This window comes from Panthera onca, chromosome D2 (genome assembly GCF_046562875.1).
Source record: "Panthera onca isolate mPanOnc1 chromosome D2, mPanOnc1 haplotype 2, whole genome shotgun sequence".
NCBI lineage: Eukaryota > Metazoa > Chordata > Mammalia > Carnivora > Felidae > Panthera > Panthera onca.
Window position 1 is genome coordinate 5406570 of NC_138349.1, and position 16199 is coordinate 5422768.

General features: G+C 50.3%; 2 protein-coding genes across 5 annotated transcripts in view; one reads left to right on the plus strand and one right to left on the minus strand.

Annotated features, from left to right (window-relative positions):
- The window catches only part of DOCK1 (dedicator of cytokinesis 1), a 525518-nt gene that overhangs the window by 234573 nt on the left and 274746 nt on the right, over positions 1-16199 (minus strand). The gene's annotated exons all lie outside the window — the stretch shown is intronic.
- INSYN2A (inhibitory synaptic factor 2A) overlaps positions 14858-16199 on the plus strand; it is a 56852-nt gene continuing 55510 nt past the window's right edge. The window contains exon 1 of one of the 2 annotated variants that reach the window (XM_078434963.2): positions 14858-15421. The gene's annotated coding sequence lies outside the window, so the exon portion shown is untranslated. The remainder of the gene's footprint in view (positions 15422-16199) is intronic. The other variant, XM_060641208.3, reaches the window with a different exon arrangement.

The window sequence follows — 16199 nt, forward strand, 5'->3', positions numbered from 1 at the left end:
ACTCTTTCAAAACATTTTAGGAGTGCCTAGGACAAGGCAGCAGAGGGAGAGAATTGGCATGAGGCTTTCAACTTCCTGTACTGAGGAATCCTCAGGGAAGAAAACAAAGAGAGAGACCAGCAGAGGTCATCCTGCCCTAACCTCAACCAGCCCTGGCTCCTGCCGGGAGGGGCAGAGCAAAGAGCTTCCAGGGCACCACAGGGTCTAAGGCCTGTGCCATGAGCACCTTGAGGTGCACGGTGACAGAGGGCAGAATTAAGGGCCAAGGAAGCAGAGGAGGAAGGAAAACGCAGCAGCCTGACTTGGCTCGTGGTAGGTTTGCGCGTCTGGCTTCCTGAGCTCAACCGGAGAGATTATTTCCTGGTAATCACAGAAAGGCCCCTCCTGACTGTATTAGCAGCCAATTGCACAGGTCCCTCCCTCCTTCAGAAGAAATTCTCAGGCACGGGTCCCTTTACAGCGGCTCTAATGCCTCCTGTCACCTCCTCGGTGCCACACGGCTTCTGTGGGAGTCGTTTGCAGAGGCGAGCAGGGGCCGTTCTTCCCGGGATGAGCGCTGGGGCCACGTTATGGGCGCTGACGGTGCCCGCGGCACGTGTCGGATGGCAGCAGAATGGAGTCTTTACGGTAGTTTCTCTAGGTAATGGGACAATAACCACCAAATTTAAGACTTCATAAAAAATTTCATTCTTACTGTGAGGGAACCAAGAAGCGGAGATAGAAATCTTCTCTCTCTCTCTCTCTCTCTTTTTCCCCCCCTGATTGAAAACATGAGGATAATAAGACCGGCCCAGCACGGTAATGCGTCGGAGGGACTCCACCACCAGCCGCACGGCAGCCCAGCGTGGATTCGCTAAGTCAAGTCTCCCTGTCCTTGGAGAACAGCAGAGCAGGCGTTGAAACCCTGAGGCCCTACTTGGATGAACTCGGGAGTGGGTCCCGGCTAAAGTCAAGTCCTCAGAGGTTCTGCCTAGCTGGGAGCACAAGTGAACAGAAGGAGGGGGCGCCTGGGGGGCTCACCAGTTAAGGGTCTGACTGTGGTCAGGTCATGATCTCCCGGTTAATGGGTTTGAGCCCCACGTCGGGCCCTGTGCTGACAGCCTGGAGCCTGGAGCCCGCTTCGGATTCCGTGTCTCCCTCCCTCCCTGCCCCTCACTGACTTGTGCTCTGTCTCTGTCTCTCAAAAATGAATAAACATTAAAAAGTTTTTTTTAAGAACAGGGAACAGAAGGAGGCGGCCACAGCCGCTCACGAGTGTCACGGCGATGCCTGGGTCTCTGAGAAGTCCTTTCAAGAAATTCTACGTGTAAGACTTAATCGCCCCAGTTGCGGGGCATATTTATTTTTACAACTTATTCGATGGAGCGCTCACTGGTGTGAATCACTTTCTTGCATTTATACGACTTTTGCATTTCCCAAACCCATCATTTCAAAACGAAGGCAGCTCTGACCAAGGGAAAAAGGAAGAGTGGATGTGCTGGGCCCCGTGAAGCCCACCTTCCACTGGTGTGCCCCCTCATACCGTCAGTCCCGGCAGGGAGATGACACCCAGCCTCACGTTTGCGTCCACCAAGAGACAAAGGTGACACGGGGTCCGCCCAATCCCACGCTGCGCTCTCCCCAAAGTTTCAACTTGCCGTTGCTGCTTTCTCCAACCCTCAGAAAATCTTAAGTGAGATCTTCCCGTGCGAAATGACCTCTGATTTTGTTTTCTTATATGAAAATCCAGTCAAGCCCTCACACATACATACACACAAACGTGCGCGCACGCACGCACGTGCACGCCTGTTTATTCTTAAACTCCAAAGGCAAGCTCACCCTTCTCCTAACTTCTCTGAGATAAACATCCTGACTCATCGGTTCTCAAAGCTCCCACATGCTGTCGGCTGAAGCGAAGTATAAACCCAAAGAACTGCCTCTGGATATTCAAGGGAATTTCAGTGCTTCCAAGAGTTACGCAGTGAGAAGATAAATTCTAAAATGCTTCTTTCAGTTAAACACACTTGAGAGAAATGAAGGTAGGCTAGGCTTCTCGTTGCTGGGTAAACACACGGCCATTGCCAGAGAGAGATTATATTAACGACCACTTGGCAAATCAGGGCACAATGCACAAGGAACTAATTTTAATTAATAAATGAGCTCCACAGTCCTAATGACAGGCAACACAAAAATGTTGCTATAGAAAACTAAATTAAAAGTGTATCTGATGTCTCTAGAGAATTTGCAAAGTACTAACAGATGATACAGTATGGACAAAAAATTCAAGTGGGTGAAAAGACACTATGTCGCGTTTTGGGCATGCTTAAAAAAGTACAGGTCATGGAATCTTTGCTCCCTAATGACATTTAATCTGAAGAATTAAGTAGAACATTAATAACGATATTTGACCGATTATTGATCCTCACTTTTGTGAAAAATTCGTACTAAGCTAATAATTATTTTTCACGTGGGTACAAAGAACAATTACAGAAACTTAACTATTCATCTCCATTGCTTGGAAGCTGTCGAAACAAACAACAATACATCAGTCACCATAAAAGCTCCAGTATTAAAAGCCTACAGCAAAGATATTCCATTTGGTTTCACGAAGCACTTAGGTAAATCAGCCAGAGATGAAAATCCAATATTAACTGTTCAGTATTGTCTTGTCTTGACTTATATAGTGTTTTCTCAGGGGGGGACCACAGAATGGCAACCACCCCCAACATACACGGCTTTCCCTTTGAAGAGACTACTGCATTTTTAGTTCCAATAACCAGAGTATTCTCATAACTGGCAAAGCAAAATTCTTCTGGCACACAATGACAAAGATGTTACCATTCCCAGTCTGGGTTTTTTCTATTTTTCCAAGGATGTGAATCTTGAGGCAGGCAGTTATCGTTACTCAAAAACAGACACACAACTCCATCACCATACCCCTCACCACAAGCAATCTTTGATAGAATATACTGACCTAATTCTGCCCAAATTTCGATTCAGGCAGGTTTCCTAGAATCTGGCATATATGCAAAGAAAAAGGAAAAAAAACAAAAACAAAAACAGTTTCCCATGATGAATCAAGTGCTTTATTAATTCATCCTTAAAATTGGGTTCTACATATGGAAGCCAAATTCTTCAGAAGGACTTATGCTATAAACCGGGGACCAGCAAACTACAGCATGGGGCAAATCTGACCCACCCCTTGGTTTTACAAATAAAGTTTTATTGGAACTCAGCCACATTCACTGTTTACCTATTTTCTATGGCTGTTTCCTGCTTCAATGGCAGAGAGGAGTTTTCACAACAGAGATTGCATGACGTACAAAGTTGAAAATATTTATTATATAACTCTCTGAGAAGAAGTTTACAACCGCTGCTATAAACTATTCCTCCCGTCAATAATTAGGTGGTAGAGTCACTTGCCTCTAAAGGCAATGCCAAAATGTGACCCTCATCCACGTTCCAACATGTACAAGAATGAATGCTTTTCTGTTTTCCTGGGAAAAGGATATGGTAATTCCAGGTCTCACAAAAGACCTGGAATGAAATGGCATTGGTTCATCCAGGTACAAGTGAAAAAACAAACAAGTGCAAAATCTATCTATGTTTTGCCTCACCGGAAGTTGCATTGTTACATGACACTTTCGGAGTCCATTCTTAATCCTTCACAACTTCTCAGTAGTGGCTTCTATGGAAGATTCCCAGCTTACGTGGTCACATTTGTTGACCTCCCCCTGCTTCTTTCCCCATCTGACAAATGGTGCTGATAATGGCACTTAGATCTACAGAGATTTTATTTTTTTTTTTTTAAATTTTTTTTTCAGCGTTTTTTATTTTTGGGACAGAGAGAGACAGAGCATGAACAGGGGAGGGGCAGAGAGAGAGGGAGACACAGAATCGGAAACAGGCTCCAGGCTCCGAGCCATCAGCCCAGAGCCTGACGCGGGGCTCGAACTCACGGACCGCGAGATCGTGACCTGGCTGAAGTCGGACGCTTAACCGACTACGCCACCCAGGCGCCCCTAGATCTACAGAGATTTTAGGACCATTAAGGTGGTAATTCATGTAAGAGCTCTAGAACCATGACCGGCACAGAAGAACCAACCGGTATAAACGGACTTAGCTCAACGAAACTAGAGAATGAGGATGTGGTAGTGTTTTTCTATTTCTCCACGAAGGTCCAGAGTGTAAAAATAGTTACGGAGGAAAGATCGTACCCCACACCTGCCTGCACTTCCTGGAGAATGGGACTTGAGGTGCCAAGACTAGTCTTTTATCCAGAGGAAATTAGCATACACTTCAAAGAAAATATTTCATGAGCCAGTAAGTCTGCAGTCAGAACCTGAACAATGCAGGGATGTGGGGTAGTGACGTCCCTGCAGGGGAAAGTCTGCGTGTGACTTATGACCCCCGAAAAACTGAACTATGAATGGCCTACTGGTGACCGGAAGTCTTACCAATAGCATAAACGGTCAATTAACACATATTTCACATGTTATATGTATTAGCTACTGTATTCTTACAATAACGCAAGCTACAGAAAAGAAAATGTTACTAAGAAAATCAGAAGGAAGAGAACATAGATTTATAGCATTTTATTTATCAAAAAAAAGAATACACATGTAAGTTCAAACCCGCATTGTCCAAGGGTCTATTATATTTATATCGGGGAGAGCACAGTGTTGGTTATTGTAAAACAGAAATAAACAGAGTCACACTGGACAAGATCTATAGACCTACTAAGAAGAGAACATGAGTGTATTCCAATTTTTGAAAAGAGGTTTTGGCTAGGAATGTTCCACGATTCCTTCGCACGACCTATACAACCAGTCCTTCAGTTTACCTATCAGGTGAGATTCCATGGCTTAGTACATCTTAACATTGCTCAGCAGATGAAAATAAGAGAAAAATGTGCACAGCACCGAGTACGGTGCCTGGCTCTTTGGGAGATACGTTGCCTTCTTTATTTTTTGAGCTCTGGCTTCTCCTGAGAAAATGCCACCCAGGTGTTAGAAGCAGACTTTAGCAAACAGAGAGAGAGCCCGCGTCCTGCGCTGGCAGCCTTAATCACGCCCAGACCACCTTACTTGTGGAACACGTGCACAAATCCACACAACTTCGGAAACTGCCAGCGTATACGTGCATTCCTACATGCATGATATACAAGAACACACGGTGGATCGCGCTGAACAGAAGAGACGCAAGCCTATGAAGTCATGTATGTAGTCATTTTTGACCAGCGATCCCCGTAAGAGCATGAGAGGCAGCGATTATTTGAAGGAAGCCTTATTCCAAATAAGCATTTGTTAAAGGGAAACCTTACAGCTGACCTGTTGCTAAGCCATACTTTCCATACAAGGAGTGTGTTTAAAGTGAGTTATACCCCTGAATGGATAACTTTAAAAATATTGATTCTATTCTGTATGCAAATGTAGAGATTATGCATGCTTGTCAAGAAATAAAGAATAGGCAAGTCTACAGGAGATCTTTGCATTTTACATGGTCTATAGATATTATTTCTGCTTTAGCACGGCTTATTTAAATTTCATGGCGAACATCAGCCGCGTTTCAACACTTGTCACATGCCTCACACCTTACGCTGATTTCACTTCAGCAATGTTTTAAAATGTCCTTTAAGTACGAACAAAGTATGCATTTCCATCAGAAGAGCAAGAATTCAAAACCGCACTCTGCACATGCCTGAGGTACAAAAGGAAACCAATTCTTGGGAAAGCTATAGGCTCAACGGTGTGGCATCTGCCCCAGGCCACTTATGCACCCAGGAGGGGGTACCCTATTTTCTTACGAAAGGCTGTCCAAAATTTCAAATGCCATTCTGCCCATTTGCCCACAACAGCAGAGCCTGAACATGGAATTGCCCGGGCTGAACCCCAGAGACTGAACCAGACAGCCAGAACCCTCGTTCCTGGTCCTTGCTGGGGTTGGAGCAGAGAAAGTTCCAGAAGTGAAAATGTTCATTAACACCCAGGGACCAAAAAGGAAAGAGCCAATAACTTATGAAACTGCAGGTGAAGCTGTTGGCTCTTTACTATTTTCATGGTGTGAATGAATCACAAGTCTTATTTGAAGGGACTCAGAAGTATCATCAGCAATTTCATGTGACAATATTTACTTTGCTGGGAAGGGGGAGAAAAGGTACCATTAAAATGAATTTCTTCATTTTCAGATTTGCACTCAGCGAACAAAACAAATCATCAATAAAGTTCATTTTCGACTAGAACTTGAGGGCACAAGGGTCCTATTCCAAGACATCCTAATGAAGGGGTAATTCTACATTTGCTCAGGCTGATCAAATGGGGCAAAGTGATCCGCATTAAATGGGCAGAGAGATCTCATTAAACGGGCCGAGAGAGGACAACTCACATGTAATGACGACATGTGGAACCGTGGCCCAAACCAGCCATTTAGGGCCTCAACTGTCACAGTGTCTTGTACCCTCGTTTATGGCTTACCCCCAGCTGAGCATTTTATTATTTACCGAATTCTGTTTGGGGTTCACCCATAAAATGAATTAAGATTTCCTTTAAATTTTACACGGAGTAATGGATTTTTCTGCTAATGTTCTTCCATCTTTTTGGTGACGATCTCCAAATTCACATCTCCAGTTTATTTAAAAAAAAACAAAAAACAAAAAACAAAAAACACTGATTTTCAAGTTTCTTCTTCTTCTTTTAATTTTTTTTTAACATTTATTTATTTTTGAGACAGAGAGAGAGCATGAACAGGGGAGGGTCAGAGAAAGAGGGAGACACAAAATCTGAAACAGACTCCAGGCTCCGAGCTGTCAGCACAGAGCCCGATGCGGGGCTCGAACCCACGGATCACGAGATCATGACCTGAGCCGAAGTCGGACGCCTAACCGACTGAGCCACCCAGGCGCCCCATCAAGTTTCTTCTTTTAACAGAAGAGTCCACCAGTGAACACAGTGGGGGAAAAGCTCTACATGACTTTCCTCCCTCACTGACATGAAATGTTCTGGGATATCAAGACACTTCCTTCTTCCAGCTTCAGGAGGCCTGTGGACGGCTCGGAGTTCTCCTTCCAGGAATGGGAGGGGACCTGCCACTGAGCGGTGATCACTGGGTGCAGAGATCAGAGAAAACTGTGACATGTGTACCACATGTGCACATCTAACCACGTGAACAGTGATCAGTGAGCACTGGCTTTGTATTTAAGAAAGACTATTGAGCAGGGGCGTCTGGGGGGCTCAGTTGGTTCAACATCTGACTCTTGATTTCGGCTCAGGTCATGATTGCACGGTATGTGAGATCGAGCCCTACGTCGGGCTCTGCACGGACAGTCAGGAGCCTGCTTGGGATTGTCTCTCTCCGCCCCTCCTCTGCTTGCTCTCTCTCTCTCTCTCTCAAAATAAATAAATAAACGTAAAAAATCCTCTCTATCTCAAAACTAAATAAACTTTAAAACATGTTCCCTTCAAAAAAAAAAAAAAAGACTACTGAGCAACATTTAAATGTCTTGCTTTTCTTGAAATCCCAGAGAAAACGAAAATTGTGTAAGAAATGTGTCAAAATATGTTTTTGATGACTGCTTTAACAGCAGTTGAAGGGACACTAGCATTAATGAAAGGCAAGCCAGAAGCGAAGTGAGGTCGAAGGCAGCACGTACATTTAGAGCTCAACAAAGCTCCAGAATGTGCCAAAACACAAATTAGGCAAAGAGGAAACGGGAGACCTGCAACTCTACAGTGCAGCGGAATTGAAGTGATGACCTATTTAATTCTCCAAGGATTCAATGAAATGAAAAAAAAGAATTGTCTATAAAAAAAGATGGAACTGAAATTCTGTGTATGACCTTAGAGGTCATCAAACGTAACTCGAGATTCTTTTAAAATTCTATATTCTTCCCATTTGGAACTTGGCATTTAAAACCAAAATGCCCAGGGGCGCCTAGGGTGGCTCAGTCGGTTGAGCGTCCGACTTCGGCTCAGGTCACGATCTCATGGTCTGTGAGTTCGAGCCCCGCGTCGGGCTCCGTGCTGACAGCTCAGAGCCTGGAGCCCATTTCAGATTCTGTGTCTCCCTCTCTCTCTGCCCCTCCCCTGTCCATGCTCTGTCTCTCTCTGTCTCAAAAATAAATAAACATTAAAAAAAAATTAAAAAAAAATGCCCAGGGCGCCTGGGTGGCTCAGTCAGTTAAGCGTCTGATCTCGGCTCAGGTCATGATCTCACAGTCTGTGGGTTCGAGCCCCACATCGGGCTCTGTGCTGACAGCTCAGAGTCTGAAGCCTGCTTCAGATTCTGTGTGTGTGTGTGTGTCTCTCTCTCTGCCCCTCCCCACTTGTGCTCTGTCTCTCTTTCTTTCTCTCTCTCAAAAATAAATAAGCGTTAAAAGAAATCAAAAACAAAATGCCTGCTTTCCAACGTACAGCAGTAGTTTGCGATCACGTCGTCCATGAGCCACAATACTGAGCAACACGTCTCAAGTCCAGTGACAAAAGCACCAGTGGGTTGTTTAGGATAAATAAAAAAACCCAAGTAATACTGTGTCACAACCACTGGCACCAAAAGGATCTGAAATGTTTTTTGTGGGGTATATATGGAATATATATATTGTGACGGACAATGCCAACAACTGTTATTCGATGAAGGAAAAAACATGTGACGATATTGAAATTATATCGGACAAGCAGCAGGTGCTATCCAAATGTGACACGATTTTGGTACATCGCTGTTCCAAGGACTGTTTTGACTTCAAAGTGTAATGGATACAGAGGCGCCCAGGTGGCTGAGTCAGTTAAGGGTCTGACTCTTGACTTCGGCTCGGGTCGTGATCTCACAGTTCGTGGGTTCAAGCCCCGCGTCGGACTCCATGGTGGCGGTGTGGAGCCTTCTTGAGATTCTCTGTCTTTCTACCCCTCCCCCACTCGCGTGCGCACTCCCCCCCCCCCCAATAAATAAATACACTTAAAAATAAAAGTAGAAGTGACACAGTGATGAGGCACGGCTAGTAAAGGCAAAAGAACACCCGCTCAAAGACATTCTTTGGTCAGCCCAGACGCACTATCTGCTTTATGAGACGCCTGCGTTAGCAGTTAACGTTTCTAGTCAGGATCTGTCCCATGAGAGAGCCCTGCTAATGCCACGAGCGCCCGAAGGGAGGTGTTCCTCTCTGGACACAGGTACAAGGTGCTGCTTAGGGCCGGGCAAGTACCAGGAGAGGAAACCACCAGTTAACGACATTCTTAATTAGGGCCATAATGTCTGAGTCGCACCCAGTAACTTAGAGTAACACTGACTTATATAACGCATGTTCTTGGGCAACGCTCAAGTTCGTATCAAAATAATAAACCTGAGCGGGCAGTGTTACACTGAGGCATCCGGCAGAACTGGACCCGAATCCAGGCTTCGTCCCTTCCTACCTGTGTGACCTTGGAGAAACTATTCAACGTTTCTGTTCTTTCCCGGTGCCCACAATGTAACAGTTTCATGGTGGTACCGTGAGCAGAGGAGACAGAACCTGGGCAGCGTACCTGTGCCTTGTGTTCTACAACCACGGTGGCCCCTCACCACCGTCAAACAGGCCTTGGGAAGGACAAGACTGCAACAAGGAGGGTTCCGCTTTCCTCTCCTTCCCCCTGCCCCCGTCCCGCCGTCAGTGCGAGCAAAGCTCAGGTGCGGACGGAGGGCAGAGAAACACCTGTACGAGTCAGCACCCAGCCCCCCGCACGCGCCGTGCAGCACCCGACGCCTCCCCGCGGTGCCCACCGAAACTGGCAGAGGCCCTGCATGCACCGGGGCAGACGGTCTGTGGAAGGGCCGTCAACAGTCTTGACACCGACAAAGTAGATTAGCAGAGCAGACACTGGAATCTGAAAGCAATTTTTATCCCTTCTTGACCTAATTCTGCTCCAAGGTATCATTCTAGGGCCTGACACATTACCTGCTACATGAGGGGCTGCCGTCGGCCAGCTCAAAGAGCTGCTGGTGTCACCAGAAGGGATTCAGAAAAGCCCCTTAGCCATCTACTCATATGGAGGAGGAGGCTGGCTCCCCAGTAGGTCAGACCAGGACAATCAAAACCCCCACAGACCCCAGCACCCCCACTGACCACAGGCAGCAAAATGCAGGCCACGTGCTTATTTTCTGGGCCTATCCACCCACAGGCAACAAGGGGCAGGAACTGACTGAGGGGTGGCAAAAGCCTTTGGATTCGATCAGAGCCCTAAAAATGAGGGAGTTTAGGGTGGAAAGAAGGGAGCGAGCCAGAAGCACGTGTCTCCTCTTTACTATCTCTAAATACCACTGCCTCTGTGGTACCATGTGGTAAAGGAAACCTACAGCCACCTTTGTTCCCTTGAAAAATAGAACCATTCCATTTCCTACAGATAAATGAGATTCACAATGACGCATAATAGAAAACCAGGGATTTCAACTAATCTGTGTGATGTTCAGTTGTGCCAAACCAAATTGTATTCCAGGCCAACAAACCATCTCTGTCGCTCATCACGGAAGGAAAAGAAATTCCGGGTGGGGAGGGTCCCTGGGGCACGGACCTGCACTTCAGAGACACAGCTCTGCTTCCCACCGGGAGGAAACACAGCTTTGTTGCCAGGACAATGGGACAGCCACAGGCCTGGGGCTTTACACAGAGGGAGACTCCGTTGCTCAGAAAGCCAGTCCAGAAAGCAGAGAGTAAATGCTTGAGCAGCAAATGACAAAGGAAACGATTCAGAAGGGCTATCTCGCAAGTCTTCTAGGCAAAAGAGGAGGTCTGGCTGGAGACCCTTTGAGCATGAAGTCTTGTTCTTGAAAGAGAAGAGCAAAGCATCCTGACGTTACTGATCTCTCCCCTCCAGGTTCAGGCCGACCCGAGTTACCTCTCCTTTGTTGGGGTTGAGCGCAGTTGGTCTGTTACTGTAGCTTCTGAACTGAAGGACGGAACCTGCCATCACAGACACGGACTCACCCGACAGAGTCACTTAGAACATTAAAGGACGAGGTATGAAAATCATTTCCAAAGCGAACTCCATCATGGCTGCATCCGAGAGCCAGACAAATGCTCGGTACGAGACTCCCCAAAACCTAAGTTCCCGTACAAAGCTATGCAAGAAGTCTCATCCAGAACAGCACTACGTTTGCAGACACTTCTCTCTTATCTTGGGTTTTGGAGACAACGTGGCTTCAGCAATTTTGTGGATTAGCAATAAATCAAGTGAACTTCACTGACTGATAATCCAATTCATTTAAAGGGGTAGATTAGGGGAGTACGTGTATCGACACTGCAAAGGCAATGCTTATACCCAGACAGAAAGGAGGCCTACTCAAAAAAAAAGGAGACAGAGAGAGAGAGAGAGAGAGAGAGAGAGAGAGAGAGGGCATCTCGATTAATTTTCCCATCTGTATCAAGTATGCAACGACCTATCTCAATATATGAATAACACAGCACCACAGAAGGTAGTGTGGTCCAGGGCAAAGGGAACCACCGTTCTACTGTTTTATTTTCCTTTGTATTCTGAGACTTCATTTAAATGGAATCCTATGACATATACTGTCGCGTCTGGCTTCTTCTGCATCATGTTTGTGACTGTCGTTGGCATTGCTGCACACATCAGCTGTCACTTTTTTTCCTTGCTGTATAGTAGTCTACTGCATGAGTAAACCCAGGAATTGTTACCTATCCTACTTTTGACACGTGTTTGAGCAATCTCCAGTTTGGAACTGGATAGACGAAACTGTGCCAAACATCCGAGTACATCTCTGATTTGTATACTCTTGTCTTTTTTTTTTAATGTTTATTCATTTGTGAGAGAGAGAGAGAGAGAGAGAGAGAGCGCGCACACGACCTGGGGAGGGCACAGAGAGAAAGGGAGACACAGGATCTGAAGCAGGTTCCAGGCTCTGAGCTGTCAGCACAGAGCCCGACGCGGGGCTCGAACTCACGAACCGTGAGATCATGACCTGAGTCAAAGTCAGACGCCCAAGAGACAGAGCCGCCCACGCACGCCTGTATATCCTTGTCTTTTCTAATGTGGAAATTGAGACCTCGTAACTTACTCAACGGGAGGGCTGGAATCCAGCTACCCTCTGCACAACACCTGCACACTGACAAGAAGAAGCCTAAAGAAGAGAGACTCGACTATTTTCTTAGTCATCTCTCTCGTACCATCTTGTCTCTTTATTTTCCGGGTCCTTCTGCTTCAGGAAATCCCACTTTAAAAGGAGCTATTTTTCCCTTTGCAAGTCCATCTTTCTCAGCAAAAAATCGGAAGGGAAATGCAAGAAACCAATTTTTCCCTAATTGATTCCTAAAATGAATCTACTCTCTAGCAACTTTAATTCTTTTCCCACGAGAAGTGAACATAACAACTCATCCTAGACCCTAAAAAACACAGATGTCTCATCCGTAAAAAATAACAGTCGGGGGCTGGAGGTTGCAAGATGCTGAATCCCCACCCCCCTCCCCGGCCCAGGTCTCCTGAGCCAGCCTCTGGCACAGTGTTCGCTTTAAAGATTAGAACATGATGACCCATTAACCTCACCCGTGTAGAACCTTCACAGGCAGAGGTATGGTGAAACAAGCTTTCGTCAGTATTTACATTTGTGATGTGTGGAGATTTGCAATTAAGAAACACAGCAGACCGACGGTTTCCTACTTCAAAAAAGAGGGAGAATACCGGTGATCTGAATAACTGAAAAACAACTATGAATTTCCTAGACAATTGAGCACCTAAAGGTAGTCTTGATGACACGAAGAAGTTCATTAAACTCACTTCTTCATATAAGTGGGTTTTCTAACCTGCCAATTACAGTTTTCCATTTTCTTCCTAGAATTACACACCATGTGGATCTCAAATAACACCGTCCCTGGAGCCTTCTTCCTGCCGGCTCACACTGCCCCCCGTGGTTCCGTCCCATCCTCCCGTGCATGCATTCATGTTTATCTGTTTTCACTCATGGCCCCTAAAACTTTAGCTGTCCATTACCACCAGCACAATTTCAGTATTTCCTGGTAGTTTTATTTACAGTGACATGTTTAAGAGATGGAAGGCAGATTTCGATTTTATGGATTAGCAATAAAGCAAGATTTACAGAAAGCTACCCGGACCACTGGGAGAAATACTGGGCCTGCAATAACGACAGCACATCCCCAGGGGAATTACACTGGCGCGATCCGTGGCAATGATCCCTCCCACCTGGCATCTTAGGTCCCCCAAGTCCGACACAGCCCAACATCAGGTCCCTTCCAGGCAGAGCAGCGGGTTACGGGTCCCCGGGCGGTTCATGTATCTGCTAGCACATGTCTCCAGCCGGCTCTCAGCAGCACCGTGGGCCGGCCAGAGAAGTAAACAGGCTGAAAATGAAACTCGGGATGGGGAGTAAGAAAAGATGATAAAAGCAGTGAGTGGGCAGAGTTTGGAGTCACAGGTTCAGGACTCCCTTCCTGGGTACCTCCGGATGCCAAAGGACCGGAGACTTGTGTCCCAAAGGAGGCTGAGAGGTAAGAAGGGAAACGAGGAGGTTTTAGGTCATCTTTCTCCTGGAATGTTGGGACACAATGCCCCAAGCACCACATAGAGACAAATGAAGCATCTCATGTAGAGCCATCTATAAAGAACAGATACCGTGTTAAGCATGATGCTAGGCTCACTCCAGCTCAAGGAACAAGGGAGTAGCAAACGCTGGGTCCCAGGCATAGGGCTGGGGCTGAGGCCGGGACTCCAGGATGCACAGGCAGAGGCGTGCACACCTGCACCTATGTCTGAAGAGGCCGCGAAGGTACTTTCCCTCCAGTCCTCCCATCTCCCCCCCCCCCCGAAGCATGTCGCTGCCCTTGGATCCACCATTTGTCTGCCCTTTCTTGGGAAATACACTCATGAACGTGGCCACTCTCAAGTACATTCGAGAAGAATGAACTTCAAGCCCCAAGCCTGTGAAAATTGGGGGAGCCAGGAGACCTGCGGCCAGCTGGCTTCTTAGTCCCAGGCCCAGGCACCAACCGGGGTCTGCCAGGAAAAGCTCAGAAGAACCCCACCCCCACCCCCACCCCCACCCCCCCCCCCCACCACACTGGTGGATCTGGCGGCTTTGTTGAAGGGGTGGGGCATACCTCCTCGTGCATCCCTGCCGGCTTCCTCCCCAAGTGAGCTCAACTCTGCCCTGGAACAAAAGCAACACATACCCTGTGGCATCTGCAGGCCGGTGGTGTGTGTGTCAGGGAGGGAGGGGGGTTTCGATCAGGAGCGGCCCTGCCGCCAGCTCTGGAGTGTTCCTAATGTCAGTGGGCAACAGACCCAGAGGGCACTCCCCCTTCTGTCCTCAACACTCACAGCTGGCCTGCCTGTCGGCCTCCGCTTAGAGAGGCTGACCCCGGGGTGGACTCCTCCAGGAAGCACGACCCTGACCCTGGCCGCCACTAGGCAGCCATCCCCAGGTGAGGGGGCAGCCGCCTAAGCCCCCTCCCCGCCCCCCTTCCCGAGCTCCGGGATTTCAAAGCCCCGCGGGGCTGGGCCCACTGGCAGGGCCGGCAGCCATCGCGCGGGGACCCCAGCCACCCCTCCCGGGAGAGAAAACGCCGGGTCCCCCGCCCTCCGGCTGCTCCGGAGGCGGCTGGGGGGTAGACTCAACAAGTTCCCGGGCCGCGCAGCGCCGCCTGCAGCCCAGAAACCCCGAGGACGCGCCGCGGTGGAGCCCCGCGCACAGGCGGCAGCCGCCGGCGGCTCCTTCCACCTCCTCCTCCGGCTCGGGCTCGGGCTCGGGCTCGGGCTCGGGCGTCGGCGGGCGGGGGCTCCCCCACTCCCTCCCGCCCCGCTCCCTCCGGATCGCCCACCCCGCGCACGCGGCCCGCCGGGCCCCGCGCCGCCCCCGCCCCGCGGGGCCCGGGGCTCCGCCCGCCTCGGTGCCAGCCGGGCGCACAGGCGGCGGGCGCGCGGCTCCGGCGCCCTCTCCTCCGGCCGCCGGGCTCCGCGGAGTAGCGGGGACCCGGGGGCGGCTGCAAGGACTTCCCTCCCGCTCCCTCCCCCTCTCCGCCCCCGCCTGCCGGCCCCGGCTCCGAGATCTCGCCGAAGACAATTGCAGTAAATGAGGACATCGGAGGAGCACGGCGCCGGGTGGCTGTGGCTGGCTCCGCCGCGCCGCCAGCGAGCGAACGCGCGGGCGTCCCCGGAGCCGGCCGAGCCGCTGCCTCCCCGCGCGCGTCGCTGAGCCGGGCCGGACGCGAGCTGCGGCGCGGGGGCCGGCCGGGCCGGGCGGGCCGGGCCGGCGGCGGTGGAGGGGGCGGGCGGCGGGCGCGCAGCCGGCCGAGTCCCCGGAGCCGAGCCTTCCCCCGCGCGAGCCCGGCGAGCCTCGCCGCGGATGCCCTGCCCGGAGTGCTCCGCGCCGCGCCAGGCTCGCCCGGGTCCGCGGCGAGACATGCCCGAGCCAGGCGCCGCACCGACCTCGACTTATCTGTAAGCAGCGGAAGGTAAGCGGAGCCCCGCGCGCCCTCCTCCCGCTGCACTTGGCCGCGGGCGGAGCACCGCTCGGACGGGCGCCGACCCCGGTCGGGCGCTCGCACTCGCCCCCAAACGGGCTTCGCCAGGGACTCGGCGGCTCCCGGGGCCAGGACGCGCCGGTGCAGCCAGGAGCGGACCGGGCGGCGGGCGAGGTTATGCAACTGCATCTGGCGCGGCCGGGTCGCCGAGGGGCGTCTGGCAACTTTGGCGACGGCCTGGGAGGAGCGGGGCTGCATGTCTACGCTGTCGGTTCTAGACAAACGCCACAGCCTCCTGAGCGCCCGAGAGCCCTGGCCAGGCAGAACTGGGGGATCGCGGGCGGCCGCGTCCCCGGAACGTTTCGAGGTGTTTAAGTATTTTCCAAACTAAAGCGAACTGGCAAGTACGGCTGATTAACTTCGGGGCGGGGGTGGGGGGTGGGGTGGGGATAAGTCCGAGCAGAAGGGCCCTGACGCCGGCCGCGAAGGAGAGGAGCGAGCGGGAGCGAAGGCAGATGCCCACGTGAAATGCCCATTTCCTCCCGTGGCGCCAGGGCTCGCTCGGGTTGGCACTTTCGCGGGGCCGCGGGCCCGGGTCGGTGCCCGCGGGCCTTCGGGGTGCGCGGCATCCCGTGTCAGCCCGGGACAGGCGTGGGAAACCAACCAATGCTGCAGAGCGAGCGAGCGAGCGAGCGAGCGAGCGAGCTTGCTGGCGGGCGAGGGCAAGAGGGAGGAGGGTGCCCGCGGGCCGGCCCGGGGCCGGGGCAGC